This window comes from Erinaceus europaeus, chromosome 1, assembly GCF_950295315.1.
Source record: "Erinaceus europaeus chromosome 1, mEriEur2.1, whole genome shotgun sequence".
NCBI classification, from domain to species: Eukaryota; Metazoa; Chordata; class Mammalia; order Eulipotyphla; family Erinaceidae; genus Erinaceus; species Erinaceus europaeus.
Window position 1 is genome coordinate 28056978 of NC_080162.1, and position 16767 is coordinate 28073744.

A 16767-nucleotide genomic window follows, 5' to 3' on the forward strand; every position below is an offset into this window, starting at 1 on the left:
AAAGATTGGGGCATTGCTTTATCTACCTCTAGTTTATATATCAGAAGACCAAGTTTGTAAAAGATGTTGAATATAGGGGTTACCCAGTTAGATGCACATATTACCAAGAACAAGGACCCTGGTTTAGCCCCTGCTCCCCACCTGCAGGGGGTCTGCTTCATGAGGAGAGCAGTGAAGCAGGTCTGCAGTTGTTTTTCTCTCAATTTCTCTTCATCCTATCCAAAAAAAAAAAAAGAAAAGAAAAGAAAGAAAGAGAGAAAAGGAAAGAGAAAAAAAGAAAAAGGAAAAGCAGGGGATTCATAGTGCTAGAACCAGACCCCAGCAATAATCCTGGTGGCAATAAAAAATAAAATAAGGGAGTCAGATGGTAGCACAGTGGGTTAAGCTCAGGTGGTGCTAAGTGAAAGGACTGGCATAAAGATCCTGATTCAAGCCCCCAGCTCCCCACCCGCAGGGGAATCGATTCACAGGCGGTGAAGCAGGTCTGCAGGTGTCTGTCTTTCTCCCCCCCCCCTGTCTTCCCTTCCTCTCTTCTTTTCTCTCTGTCCTATCCAACAACAACATCAATAATAAGTACAACAATAAAACAAGGACAACAAAAGGAAATAAATTAATTAATTAAATTAAATTAAATGAAAGTAAAAGACATGAATATTGTTAATATCACAGGCAACAAGGAGCTGATATAGGGGCTAAAACTCATGTATTTTGACTCTCAGTCAATTTCTTTATGTTTATGAGTGTGGGTTTCCCAGGCCAAATTTTTCAGTCATGGAGAAATACAGAGTGAGGAAGAGATACCACTGCACTGGAGTCACGCCATCCTCTCTCACCCCCATTACTAGGGTACTTACATGTGATACCAGGGTTCAAACCTGGATCATATGCATGGTAAGTCACATGTTAGCAGTGTATTTTTACATACTACTACTACCAATTTTTACTACTACCATTACTGCCACTACTATGACTGCTGCTACTACTACTACAACCAGCAGCAGCAACAAGTTCTTGTTCTGTGTTAAGCATTGTAAATTGGTTAGCAATATTATGTAATTACTTTAATGTTCATATCACATTACAAACCCATTATATAGATAAGGAGACTAAGTTACAAATTTCAGGAAAATCACCAATATCACAAAATGAAACTGAGTAAGGGAGGACTAAAACTTAAAATCTAGCTCCTAATTTAAATTGCTTTACAAAATTATGGTTGTCACATTATTGTTCATTTCAAGTTGTAGTCAAGGGATATTGAGTGTTCTGTAACAGATACTCAAAATCAGTCAAACATCAATGGACCACTTTTTCAGTGAAGATGTGTATGTGTGCATGCATGTGTATGCCTAACCTCTGAATCCAAAATTGCAGTCATGTATCCATAAAACATCATAAACAGAGATGCAATTGAGTCTTTAAAACTTAAAAGCAAAATATTAAATGCCACTTCTAACAGAATATCAAATGCTTGGAACTCTGCCTTTATCTCTGGCCAGGCATCCTGTCTGTAGAACAAGGACAGCTGCCTGGAAGTTGCGGGTGACGGGATTCTGCTTTTCTTGATTTGTATGGCAGTGCCTTGGATCTCTTGGCAAATTAATCTTTTACAGCTACTTAATTTTCTGTGTGCTTAAGATATGGATGTTTTAGTTTGCTTGTGATTTTGTAGCTCTACACTGTCCATGGGCTCATATCAAACCAAACAACCAAACAACTGGTGCCCATTTGACATTTGATATTTTAAATGTAAAAGGGCATTTGAGCTACTTGGCCAATACTGAAAAACAAAGCCCATGACACTGAGAACATAAAGAAACTGTTTATAATGTAAAGGCAGTTACATTTTCAGTCAATCTATCACTTTAATGAGCTCTTTGTATTTTTTTTTTTTGATGAATGTTCCCCAAAAGGAGGTGGAGCTGATGTAATGGAAACAAAGTGGTATATAGTCTTGGCAGCCTGAGAGAAGTTGCTATATGTTTTATTAGTATACACTTCATATCACTGCCTTGCAATGTATATATCTATCTTTTCCATGACATCGTGGGCCTCTAGTTTGCTGCAAATGTGACCCTGCATAAAAGAGAAGATCCTAATATTGTAGCAAATCCTCTTTGTCTTCTAGCAGTGCCACAAAGGGTTGGGGGAGAGGAATACAGAACATGAATTAAGTGTAAATACTAACAGAATAGTTAACATAGTTCACATTATGTTGAAATGAAGAATCTAGTCGGTATGGAGACTTAAAAAAATAGAAAAATAAAAATGCTTTAAAACAGTTAAACTTTGGTATGTAGTGATTAGTGCACAGACTCACTGTTTATTACTTCACTTTCCTGAGATCAATCATGAAAAAGATATTGTGTACAATAAAATATCAAGGGAGGGGATTGGATATGGAGCTCTGGGGCTGAGCATTGTGTGGACATGTACCACTCTTAATCCTATAGTCTTTTCAATATTTCAATTTTATAAATAAAAATTATAAAAAGATATTTTGAGAGAGTAGGGGATACCACACTAACATAATATTTATTATAGTCTATTGTGATTATTCTATTTTATTTTTCATTATTGTTCAATTTGTAAACTGAGCTTTATTGTAAGCACACTTGCTTAGGAAGTATGGAAGAAATTATGCTTAAGATGAAAACATAGTATGGTGTGGCACTATACATAATTTCAATCATCTATGGACTGGGAGTCTTGAAACATGTCCTCCACAGATAAGGGGAAGTAGTGTAATGTGTGCAGTCTAAAATAGTAAATAAAGGGAATGGAACAAGACCAGAAAAAATAACTTTATAAAATAATTAAATGTGGGGAGAGAAGTTAGCCAGGTTAGGCATCCAGGAGGATAACAAAGAAGGGGATGAGTTAAGTTGGGAGGGAAGAGATAGGCAGCATTTCTACAGTGGGTAAGAGTTTAGTGGGACCAGCAGTGACATTCAGCAAGCAGTGCTGTATGTGAAAAACAAGCACATGGGCTGGGAAGATACAGTGGTTATGTCTGAAATCATAGGTGTGCACACACACATACATGTTGTTATTGGTGCTTCACCTCACTGAATCAACATTTATTCCTACAAAGAGAAAGAGAGAGAGAGAGAGAGAGAGAGAGAGAGAGAAAGCCTCATTGTGGTGGGAGCAAACCTTGAACTTGGGTCATACACATGGCAAAGCAGTTGCACTATCCAAGTGAGATTCCAGGGCCGTGTACACATATTTTTAAAAGTAATATTGTTTTAGGGGAGCAGGTGGTGGTACACCCGGTGAAGTGTACATGTTACCATGCACAAGGACCTGAGTTCAAGTCTCTGATCTTCATTTGTAGGTGGAAAGCTTCATAAGCAGTAAAGCAGTACTACAGATGTCTCTCTCTCTCTCCCTCACTCTTCCTCCCCACGCCCTCTCAATTTCTGTCTTTAATTCAAAAAGAAAGAAAGAAAAAAAGGATGAAAGAAAGAAAGGAAGGAAGGAAGAAAGAAAGAAAGAAAGAAAGAAAGAAAGAAAGAAAAAAAATGGCCTCCAGGAGAAGTGGATTTATCATGCAAGCACCAAACCCTAGCAATAGCACTGGCGGTAATAAAATAAATAGTTAAATTTAAAAAGTGAAATTGCATAGTCTTAATGTAATGTTAAATTTTAGTTCATTTGATTTATATAAGCAAAAGGAGTATGCTTTAGTTTCTAGTTGTGAGATGAATTTAGAGGTGGTAAAAGACAATTTATAAATTGTAGGAAACTTACTGTGATAACAGGAACTATTGCACAAATGAAGATATTAGATGGAAGAGCTATCATTAGAACTGTTATTAAGTTCTCATCTATAATATAACTGTGGTCTTAGTTGTGTTTCAGTCATGTCTTCCCTTCTTTTCTTCCTTCTTCCCTCAATACTTCATTTTGCCAGCTCCCTTGATTAGAAAAAAAAAACTCTTGGGGAGGGAAAAAGGGAGGGGGAAGTGTTAGAAGGAGGGGAAGGGGGAGGAGCGGGGGGGGGGGGAACATCCCAAGACCACAGTACTGAAGTTTCCTTCAATGTGGTGGGGCTGTGCTTGAACCTGGACTACCACATGGTAAAGCAGCACACTATATGTTATCCAGGTGAGCTATTTCAATGGCTTAGAGACTTGACTCATAAATGTATTTATTTCTTGAGTGTAAGACCAGCCTCACTACTGATTATAGCTTATGAAAGTTAAAGAACAAATTATTGGATTGCTTAGTTCATTTTGGTTTCTTTCAGATCCAAGGACAAATTTTAAAAGAATGAGATATTTACTGTAATGGATTGAGTCATATTTGCAAGGTGTTAATCAAATAAAGTCTCTAAAAAAGCACTGTGAAAAATATAAATGCTGGGAGAGTCGGTGGTAGCGCAGCGAGTTAAGCACATGTGGCGCAAAGTGCAAGGACCAGCATAAGGATCCCAGTTCAATCCCCTGGCTCCCCACCTGCAGGGGAGTCACTTTACAAGAGGTGAAGCAAGTCTGTAGGTGTCTCTCTTTTTCTCCCCCTCTCTGCCCTCTCTGTCTTCCCCTTCTCTCTCCATTTCTGTCTATCCTATCTTACAATGACAACATCAATAACAACAGTAATAACTATAACAACAATAAAAAAACAAGGGCAACAAAAGGGAAAATAAATAAATATAAAAAATATACCAGTGCTGCTTCTTATAAATAGATGAAATATAGGGGAGAAGTATTGACCCAGGTCTTGTTATGGATCACTGGAAAGGAGCAAGAATCCCTGAATAAAGACAGTCACTACTTTTCACAGGAAAGCAAACATTCATGAGCCACTTTACCAAGAGAGGAACAGAGACTTTTCTTAGTCACTGTACTGTTTGAAACATTTTGGCTTCAAGGGGGTGGAAATCTACCTTGAAAAGACTTTAATAAAATGGAGATCATGTAATATGAGTTCCTCTGGCACCTTTGGACCTAGGTGCTGAATGAGATCAAAATTCTTGGCTCCTTGCCTCTCTTAACTTGCTTGCTCCCTGATCGAGTAATGGTCACCAGCAGCCCTATACTAATAGCTTCTGCTTTTGCAACCACATCATCTTTTACATCAGATTCTGGGGGAAATGTGGTTTGTCCCCATGCTGAGGGTCAGATCCTTCTATGAATAATACATGTGACCAAGGTAATGGAGGAGTCATCATCTTATGGACCCTGTGAAGTCAGAGTGTCTGGCTTCCTGCCACCACTTTGGGGCAGTGTGGTGGTGACAAGCTTGTCCACCTTCCCAACCAGCAAATGCCAAGAGCTGTGGAAGGGGTTCCTCATGTGCATAACAGCGGAAGGGGAGCAGGTGACAGCACATATTATCTATCCTGGTTCTGTCGCCAACTGACTCTGTGACTTTGAATAAAATAATGTCTTTCCTTTTAGCCGCAGTTTCTTCATTTCTTAAATCCAGGGGGTGGGTTAGAGGGTTACAAATGCCCTTGTATTTCTAACATAAAGTGATTCTAAAGGAGGCAAAAGAGACCCAATGATGTGCGTCTGCTTCTTGGAATGATCTGTTTATGTGGTTTCTGAGGTCTGTCTGGGCAGGGTACAATGTTCAGCTCCAAGCATGAGTTTTTTGGAATAGAGTTGTTAACACAGTTGAAATTAGCAGGGGAATTTCCCCACTCCTTTCCTGTTACTGACCTCCCTAACAACATCCTATCAAGGACTACCACCACTTGAGGCTCTTAAACAAAAGCTGTTGGTTGGTTTGAGTAGTCTTTAGGCAGTGTCAAGAGAAGCTACTGCCTTGATAAATAATCTTTTTCTTCAATTATTTTATTTTTTTATTGAGTCTGCAGCAGTAAGCTCCCTGACCTCTGTATCTCTAGGACTCCCCAACTATGTAGGAAACCACTTAAAACTACTCCGAAAAAACATTACAAGGTTAAATTGAGGTTTCCCCTTAGCCAAGTTTCTTTTGCAGACTTTTTTAAAAAAAAAAAAAAACCTCTTTCCCAAATTAAGCCAATGTGCATACATCTCCACTCCCTGTATGATGTTAGAGGAGAACTGTGCTTTGTATGTGGAATGTTCTGTACTTGAGCTGCTGAAGAATTTGTTGGAATACATACTGCAGAAATGACTGCTGTGGCTGTTATTGCACTTGCTCAGGGGAGCTATTCAGATGCCTCATTTATTGGAGCTTAATAGATTAAAAATCCAAATTGAGTCTCATGATATAAGCCTAATCAAATTCTAATCTGCATAATTTTCCCATAAGCAGCAATGGGAAATTTGGGTAATTTATGTTTCAGCAGTTGCCAATCATGTGTTAAATAGCATTGTTGGATTTACTTATCAAAATATTTTTATTGATCTTCACTTCCTCTGACATTTGGCTTTGGGAATATTTTTGTTCCTGCCATTAACAGGAAATTTAATTCATCTCATAGATGGTGCAATGTGGGATGTTTTTCTTGATTTTAACATGCCTTTTATAGATCATTTTTAATGGTGATCTTTCCCTTTTACAACTTCATATTGAATACCTGTCTCAGCAAACCTAGATGACATGATCTAATTTATTTTCCTAGTTTAATGTAGCATATGGATTTCTAACCATTTATATGCACACAATAAAAGATCATTTGACCCACCATTTGAACCAATTCTTTTCTGTTATATCTGTAGGGGTGGGGGAGGCGCTTACCTTCACTTCTCCCTCTTTTCTATGGGAGGTGATTGATAAGATTTCCATCTCTCTCTTTCCCTGAAAAGGCTTAGGGATTTAACTAGGGAAGATTTAGAAAGTACTTCGTGTTTTCCCCCATGGAAAAGCACTGTAATAAAACATTTATTATATGTACTGAGTTCTGCATGCTACCATACTAAAACAAGTTAAGCATAACTACAATGGGTCCCAGTAGTTATATGCTATTGTTTAAAAGTGAAAACAGTAAAAAAAAAAAAAAAAAAAAAAAAAAGTAAGACTGACTCCACTTCACATTTGCCTGCCAGGCTTTGCATATGAGAAGGCAAGAAGGCACACACAGAGGGCAGGCAGCATGGGGCATGTTTATCCATGGGCTCTGAAATCAGGTTGCCTGACTGCAGCTCCCAGATCTGCACATACCAAATGAGCACCATGAAAGAAGTTATTTAACTATTATAAAGCCTATTTACCTTATGTTTAAATTGGGAATACCGTGCGTGGTCTCTACACTTACAGGATCTCTCAGTGTTTTAAATGAGGTGCTCTCCCATGAAAAAGCTTCAGGACAGCATATAGGAAGCAGCATGGTATTGTATTTTAGAAGAGGAGTTAACTTGTCTGGGTTTAAATCTGACACCCAGTAACTTTTAGATAACTTTTGAGTTCTCAAATTTCCCCTGATGGGGTTGGGCGGTAGCGCAGTGGTTATGCGTAAATGGAGCAAAGCACAAGGACCAGAGGAAGGATCCCGGTTCGAGCCCACAGCTCCCCACCTGCAGGAGGGTCACTTCACAAGCGGTGAAGCAGGTCTGCAGGTGTCTATCTTTCTCTCCTCATCTCTGTCTTCATTTCCACTCTGTCCTATCCAACAACAGTGTCAGCAATAACAACAATAATAACAAAAACAATAATAAACAAGGGCCACAAAAGGGAAAAAAAAAAGCCTCCAAAATCAGTGGATTCATAGTGCAGGCACCAAGCCCCAGGGATAACACTGCAGGCAAAAAGGAAAAAAAAAATTCCTCTGAGGTAAAATAACAGTACCTATACAGAATAGTTTTGAGGACTAAAGTTATTGAGTGGGTATTATATATTTTAAATATTAAGTATTAAATATTTCAACATATAATTTAGAGTTTAATGCATAGTAAATACTCAGTACATACACGCAAGTTACTTTATTTTCTTGAGGTTCCATATATCTTGCCATCTTCATTGTCAATGATATTAATCTGTCTAGGTCTAGAATGCTCTTACATTTCTTTTGAGTTCCACAAAGGGAACCGCACTGAGTATTTTTTGTTTTCTAATGTACTTGTGTCTGCTCTACCTTGTAACTCTTTTTCTAGTCATTCCCTCTAGGAATTATCATCTGAGTCTTTCTTTGCTTATAAACACATTGTATCTCTTAAATTGAACATACATGTGTGCATGAAGCTGGTACCCAAAACAATTAATTAAAAAGTGAAGTTTTAATAATTTCCTTGTTTTATAGTCTCTTCTTCCTTTGCATTTCCTAGGAGTAAGCCAAGTGTTTGTATTAAATTCTTTAATTCAGGGCCATGTAATTAAAATATCCTTTTCTAATTTAACTGAAGTTCACTTAATCTTCCAATAACATCACAAGCAGAGGGAAGATTAGATTTAGAAAACAGAAAGTCCCAGATAGATTCTGTATTTGTATAAGGGATGAAATATATATATATATATATATATATATATATATAGACACACACATATAATATATATATATATAAAATAAAGACTGGTCACCCTGTTTTTCAAACTACATTCAGAGTACCCTAGCATCTCCATAGCCAAATCTTCTTTCCTTAAATATTATGCATTACATTTTTATTACTAGATTGATCTGATTAGTTATATTGAAAATATATCCACACTGCTCCTGCTCATTGAATTTTCATTAATTTCCCAGGATTTTCTCTATGTAAACATGTATTAAGAAAAAGCTACCAAAAGCCCCCTTGGTATTTTATCTACAGAGAAGGGGCTGCAAGGGATGCTGTATTGATCCACAGATATTTATTGTGTACCTAGTAAAATATCAGTATATGCTGTCAGCACTTTGGGGTACTTGATTCACACAAGGTATTATATTAAATATTTTAACATAAAATTTCATTGTATACTCATAACTACTCTATGTAGGATGTAACTTCTAGTTTATTGACAAAGAGTTTGAGAGAATGTGTGCTATGTTTACAGTTGCATAACTAATTAATGGATGCCAGAACTTAAATACAAGATAGCTAGCTGGTACCTAAGCCCATGCTATTAACTACTCTACTCTATTTCTTCCCTATGGTCAGGCATTCTGTAGGTAATCTAAGAAATTTAAAGAAACAGAAAACCCGGTCTCTGATCCCAATGTTTTCATATAGTATATGGAGAGGCTAAACATGGCAGGGGGTAATAGTAAGTCCATTTATGACAAATACCAAAGAAAGTGAACAAGTATAGTTAGTCCATCATATATGCCACTGGGGATTGGGATAGGAAGGGGTCTGTGACTTTAGAAGAACAGGTTGCCCCTGTCAATGCCCATGTCCAGCAGAGAAGTAATTACAGAAGCCAGACCATCTACTGTCTGCATCCCATAAAGAAATTTGTTCCATACTCCCAGAGGGGTAAATGTTAGGGCTCTGAACTCCAATTCAATTAGGACCCAAAGAGAGAAGAGGGAAAAGTAATTTACCTGTGAAAGCTGACAAATTAGAAAACTATTACCTTGACATTAATGAAAGTAGATTTATCTACAATTAAAAAAAAAACAGCTAAAAACCATCTGCATATTGAAAGTAAAGTACACATGGATTAGCTGTCAACCCAATAACTGAGAAAAAATATTACATATCACATATCTGAATAGTGATTGATTTCAAACATCTGTACAAAAATCATACAGCTTTACAATAGAAGCACACACACATACACACACACATAACAACAACAACAAAGTGGGCTGGGGGGGTGCGTGGTGGTGCACCAGGTTAGCACACATAGTATGAAGCATAAGGACCCAAGCAAAGATCCTGGTTCCAGCCCCAGCACTTCACCTGCAGGGAGTTGCTTCACAAGTAGTGAAGTAGGTATACAGGTGTCTTTATCTCTCCCCCATTATCTTTCCCTTCCCTCTCAATTTATCTGTATCCTATCAAAATAATAAAGGAAGGAAGGAAGGAAGGAAGGAAGGAAGGAAGGAAGGAAGGAAGGAGGGAAAAGAAAGAAAGAGGGAGAGAGAGAGAGAGAGAGAGAGAGAGAGAAAGGAAGAAAAAGGAAGAAAGAAAGAAAGAAAGAAAGAAAGAAAGAAAGGAAGGAAGGAAGGAAGGAAGGAAGGAAGGAAGGAAGGAAGAAAGAAAGAAAGAAAGAAAGAAAGAAAGAAAGAAAGAAAGGAAAGGAAAGGAAAGGAAAGGAAAGGAAAGGAAAGGAAAGGAAAGGAAAGGAAAGGAAAGGAAAGGAAAGGAAAGGAAAGGAAAGGAAAGGAAAGGAAAGGAAAGGAAAGGAAAGGAAAGGAAAGGAAAGGAAAGGAAAGGAAAGGGTCACCGGAGCAGAGGATTTGTAGTGCACACTGAGCCCCAGTGATAACCCTAGAGGCAAAAAGAAGAAGAACAACAACAACTGAATGGACTGTTTTCTAAAGAAGAGATGCTCTTGGCCTACAGTGATATGAAGAAATATTTCACTTCTTTTATGATTAAAAATGCAAATCAAAACTTCACTGAGGTTCTACCTCCTACCTATGAGAATGGCCCACATCAATGAAATAAGTAATGACAAATAGGGAGTCAGGCTGTAGCGCAGAGGGTTAAGCGCAGGTGGCGCAAAGCACAAGGACCGGCATAAGGATCCCGGTTCGAACCCCGGCTCCCCACCTGCAGGGGAGTCACTTCACAGGCGGTGAAGCAGGTCTGCAGGTGTCTGTCTTTCTCTCCTCCTCTCTGTCTTCCCCTCCTCTCTCCATTTCTCTCTGTCCTATCCAATGACAACAACAATAAAACAATAAGGGCAACAAAAGGGAATAAATAATTAAAATAAATTTAAAAAAATAAATGACAAATATTGGAGAGGTTGTGAAGAAAAAGGGACTCAGTTGCACTGTGGGTTGGAATGCAATCTAGTATAGCACCTTTGGAAAAATTGTATGGAGAGTCCTTAAATAAAAATGGAAATATGACCCAGCAGTAACACTCTTAGACATTTTAAAGTGCATGAAAACAGTAATTCAAAGGGATATATGCACCCCTATTCTATATCTGCATTATTAATTATAGCCAAAGAATAGAAGCAACCTAAATGTCCATCAGCAGACAGCTGGATAAAAAGTTTATGAAAAAAAAAAGGATTTATGAATATACATACCATGGAGTACTTCCCTCCCTCTGCAATAAAAAGATAGTGTGGCTTTGGGACAAAATGGATGGAATTGGAGTTGATTATATTTACTAAAATAAGTAAAGAGCTGAAAGACAACTACCGGGTGGTTTCACTTATAGGTAGAATCTATGGACTGGAAACATTTGAACCAGAAATAAGCAGTCTCTAAGAATTTGGGAGAACTATGATGGCTATCATTGGGAATATTGGGGACAGAACCTGCCTTGTGATCAACCTTGCAGTGTTAATCTCTATTGGTTACAATAGAGATTATAAGTTTAATACTGATAAGTATTAAAGAACTCATACCCTTAAAAAGGAGAAGAAAGAGGAGGAGAAAGGGATCAGGTCATCTTGGATAGTTATTTGTGAACCTTAAAAAATTATCTCCCATGTTCAGAGCAGTGGGGACACATCTAAAAAATAGAAGTCCCTTTGATAAGAGCTTGAACTAAAGATTATTTGAATTTGAACTTCTTCCTGACTGAGAACCTCTCATTCTCTCACTCTAAGGCTGACATTCTTAGTTATCTCTTCTGGTAAAATAAGTAGTTGTGTCTAAAGTCAATTTTCTAGCCCGTGTTAATTTAACAAATGAAGGGAGTGGGGCAGGGCTAGATAGCATAATAGTTATGCAAAAAGACTTTCATACCTGAGGCTCCAAAGTCCCAGATTCAATCCCTTGCACCACCATGCCACCATAAGCCAGAGCTGAGCAGTACTCTGGTAAAAAAAAAAAAAAAGTGTTTTCCAGCTTCACTGTTCTATAGCCAGAAGTGTATCATGTATCCCTGGAGTGTATCATGTACCAATACTTTTGCATGCAGAACTAAAGTTTTCTTCTCTGTAAAGAGAGAATTCAGGCACAGATATATCCTTTGCAACATACTATCATGGGATAGGGAGTAAGATAATCAGAGACCTAGATATAATTTCAACCTACCTTTTTAACAGCTGCTGCTATGATGAATGAAGTTTATACCATCAAATGAAATCAAATGCCAGATTGCTTCATCCCTTCACATGGAAGGCACCTGAGTTTCTATTCTTTCCAAGTTCACTTAGGGAATGTAGCTCAGGCCTGCCATCTTAAACCATAATTTTCATATATTAAGAAAGACACAATGCACATAAATTCTGTTTATCTTTAACTCAAGTCTACATATGGGAAAAGATAAAAATCTATTTTTTTTGTCTTTGCCTTTTGCTTTAAAAAAAAATCTCTGACCAAAAAAAGCTGCATAATAAACAAAGACAGTATTGCTGAAGTTTTCTTCTGATAAAAGTTCCCTATTCTTGGGGTCGTGCATAGGAAAGAAAAGGACCTTTAAAGGGGAAATGTCTTTGGACACCCACCGTAGTTTGCCGGATGCAGATGTTAATGGAACTAGGCTTGGCAACTGATGGGGAAAATGGAATATGAAAACAAAATGAAAGAGAGTTATGAGGCAAGCATATCATTTCTAAATGAAGGTTTCATGCAAAGGAATTGAGTCTTTTCACAGGTGAAAATGGAATCTTTAAACAAGATAAAATAAAAGGATTTTTTAGTGTATTTTGGGTTCTATAATGAAATACAGTTTTAATACTGTGTGACCTGCATTTCTCTCTGTTTTATGGGTACTATTCCTTGACGTACAAACCCTTATTTTCTCAAGTCAGCATTTGATGCTGAATGTCAAAATACAGGCCATGTATTATGCATATAGCATTACCGATTTAAGGTATTTACTTGTCAAGTTGAAGAAATTCAAAAACGTCACATCCCCAGAATCTGCACAGCTGTCACTTGCAGTTTTTTATGCTTTTGAATGAAACTTCTGATAAAAACAGTTTAGTTCTCCTCTCCACTATTCTAGGGAAAGAAAACATCTGGCATTTAAAAATGCATATTCTTGGTATGTGGTTAGTTGAAATATATATATTCTAGTGATTAAAAAGATAGACACTACAATGTAATTCAACATTACTTGCCATATGCACATTATATTAGTAAAAAGTAACATCAAATGCAATCAGGGAGTGGGTAGTAAGTACTATTTTATTTTCTGTCTGGAAGTATGGCATACAACAGTGTGAAATGCATACACAAGAGAAAGGAAAAATAAAAAACCCTCATATTTTTCTGGCATTTCATGCATTATGCACCTCCAAAACAATGGGTAATTTTTGAGCACCTGCCATTCCACTCTTGATAGATAAAAGACCACTGGGCTTCCTAAGTGTGTTATAGTAAATAGTACCAAAATTAGCCTGACCTTTTTTTACATTACTAGAGAGTATGTTGGGAAAGTGGTCACACAGTGTATTTGGAATTTTAATCTTAGTAAATGCCTTTGCATCTATAATACCCTAATGCATTGATAAACTAACACAGCCATCCACCAAGAGCAAAGAGAATGCAAAGTGAATGTGAACACTGGTCTGCCTCTCTTGCAAGGGAAGAACCAAATTGGCCTTTGCAGCCAGCACAGAACTGATGGTTCCACTTGTCATTATCTTCACTAGAAAAATTAATTTTCAGCCCAATGGATGCAGGAAATAAGTGCCTCATGTTTATGTCTCTAGGCACATAAAGAGGCAGCTACTTATCAGAATGATTTCTCACCCTCACTAAACTTGAACTTATGTGGTTGGGTTAGGCATATTTTTTCCTTTTCTTTCTTCTTCTTCTCCCTCTCCCCCTTTCCCTCCCCCTCCCCTCCCCCTCCCTCTCCCCCTCCCCTTCCCCCTCTTCTTCTTCTTCTCCTCCTCCTCCTCCTCCTCCTCCTTCTTCTACTTCTTTTTAGCTATTTAGTAATGATTGACAAGATTGTGGGATAAGAGGGGTACAATTTCATACAATTTCCACCACCGGAGTTCCACATCCTATCCCTTTCATTGGAACCTTCCCTATTCTTTATCCCTCTGGGAGTATGGAGCAAAGATCTTTCTGGGGTGCAGAAGGTGGGAGGTCTGGCTTCTATAGTTGCTTCTCTGCTGGACTGGACATGGGTGTTGATAGGTTGACACTTACTTCCAGCCTGTTTCTATCTTTTCCTAGTGGCTCTGGGGAGGTGGGATTCCAGGACACATTGATGAGGTCCTCGTCCCAGGGAAGTCAGGTTGGCATCATGGTAGCATCTACAACTTGGTGGCTGAAAAGAATTAAGATATAAAGTAGAGGACCAGGAGTCTGGCAGTAGTGCAGTGGGTTAAGCGCACATAGCATGAAGCACAAGGACCAGCGTAAGGATCCCAGTTCGAGCCCCTGTCTCCCCACCTGCAAAGAAGTCATTTCACAGGCTGTGAAGCAGGTCTGCAGGTGTCTATCTTTTTCTCCCCCTCTCTGTCTTCCCCTCCTCTCTCCATTTCTCTCTGTCCTATCCAACAACAACAACAACAACAATAAAATAACAAGGGCAACAAAAGGGAATAGGTAAATAAATAAATATTAAAAAAATAAAGCAGAGGACCTACTGGGGTTGTATTGTTACGTGAAAGACTGAGAAATGTTATACATATACGAACTAGTGTATTTACTGTCAAATGTAAAACATTAATCCCCCAATAAATAAATAAAAAAGATATGAAGCAGAATAAATTGTTAAGTAATCAGGAACCTAAAGTTAAGAATCTAGCATATGAAATGTGGGATCTTCATATTGTAAGAATCTAGGAAGTCTATTTTAGGTATGCTCCAAAATCCCATAACTTTAATAATTTCTGCGTGAGCCTGACAGCTAACTTGGCAGGTGGGTTAAAAGTATTGTCTGAAAGCTGGTGTCAGAGTTGGGAACAGGACTAGAAAGGTGGATCAGGGCAGAAAGAAGCTACACAATATGAGAAAAGTATAGAAATACCATTAACTATAAATCTCTTTAATCTCACCTAGAGCCCATGTCTATTCATATTTAGTATAGTAGCCTGTGTAAACTCTGTACTCCTGTCAGTCTGAGCTTGCAGTCCATGGTCATAGCTGGTCATAGTCATAGGACCAGTCGTACTAGAATGACAGAGTATGTGTTGACCTAGTGGGACAGTGTATACCACTGTTGTTCTGTATTGAGGACAAGGTCCTATTGAGGCCCACAAGAGGGTTTATGATGCTATTCCAGATGTATATGACCAGTGATGGTGGAGAGAAGTATCTGTTAGAGGTCTAGGCCCATCATATCTGTGTGGGAATCCCAGGATTCCCTGACTAGGGCCCTGGATGGGGTGGCTTGGTAGTGACCAAAGGGGCCATCTTTAAAGTGTGCTGGGCTAGCTAGCTTTGCTGGTAGGAGAGAGAGACGACCAGGGACTCGCAGTTCAGTCTTTATTCATGTGGAATGCAGCGCAATCTAAGCTAAGCTAAGCTATCTCTAATCACAATCCTGTCCTTATATATATATACTCGCCAAGTAGGGTGGAAACAGCATGTGACGTAGAGAGAGTGGAGCGAAAAGAGATTGGTGAAAATCAGGGTGTGACAAGGAGAGGGGGCGGAGCAAAAAGACATCCTGAACCAGTGGGGATTAAACCAATGCCCTGGAGGCAGAGTGGTGCTTAGTTAACAGTGGTTTATGTAAATAGAATACAGTGTTAAGCAGGGGGGATTAAACTAATGAAACAGAAGGGGTTTTAGAAGCCTACCAACAAAAGTGTGCTGGTCCCTTGCCCTTACCCAGCTTTTGTAGTCCTTACTTTATCTGACTGGGTTAGACTTAGAGTGATTGAGGGAAGTGAAATAGGATGTAGGTACGGAGGGTATCTAGGTCTAAGTAGAAACTATTTAATTAAGTACTTTATGGTGTCTTTATTAGGTCTATTTTCTTGCAGCACTTATTGAGTCACTATAGACTATTGTTCACTTTTATTTTAAGGTATATATTTTCCCCTAACTTATCTGCATGTGGAAATGTATCCTATCTTATGGGCCCTGGTCTATATCTAGGTTCTCTAACTTAGTTAGGAGATGCACCACCCAAAATGGAACTTAGGAGTCCTATGAGCTAAGAAAGATCTCACCCAAGTATTGGAGCTTCATGGTTGACATCCCATGCCTGGCATCTCTGGACACAAGTCGAAGAGAAACAAGTTGAGATGGCGCTGGTTGCATTGATTTCATTGAGATCAGTATTTGTAGTGTCAAATGGTGTGGATCAAAAGAAGCATGAAGTAAAATTAGCAAAGCCCCAGAGGTTCCATAGAAGACCTTACCATAATTTATGTCATCTAATGATATTTACAAATAACTATATCTTATATACTGACAGGACCAATTGCTTCTGGCTTATTCTAATGATTGGGTTGTCAGAAAAGCCATGACACATTTTTTGTATATAAAAATATGTCATGGCTTTTCTGACAACCCAATATATATGTGATGTTGGGTCTGAGAGCCAACAAACAAATTGTTAAATTTAGAAACCAATCAGGCTTCTTTCCAATTTACTGTGCCTACATATACTTTATGAGGTTTATACTGGACTCACTGGGAAGTTAATATATTGTTGTATTCTTAGTATATTGTTGGATTCTATTGAGAATTTTTGCATCAATGTTCATCAGGGATCTGGGTCTATAGGCTTTTTTTTCTTTCATTTATTTATTTATTGGCAGAGTCCTTTCCTGTTTTGGAGATCAGAGTGACATTAGCCTATCAAATGTGTGATTATTCCCTCTTTTTCAGTTTTCTGGGAGAGTTTGAAGAGAGGTGTAAGTTTT

At 38.2% G+C, this 16767-nt stretch overlaps 1 protein-coding gene across 3 annotated transcripts in view; it reads left to right on the forward strand.

The window, feature by feature from the left end:
• KCNMA1 (potassium calcium-activated channel subfamily M alpha 1) overlaps window positions 1-16767 on the forward strand; it is a 638320-nt gene that overhangs the window by 579033 nt on the left and 42520 nt on the right. The window lies entirely within an intron of this gene.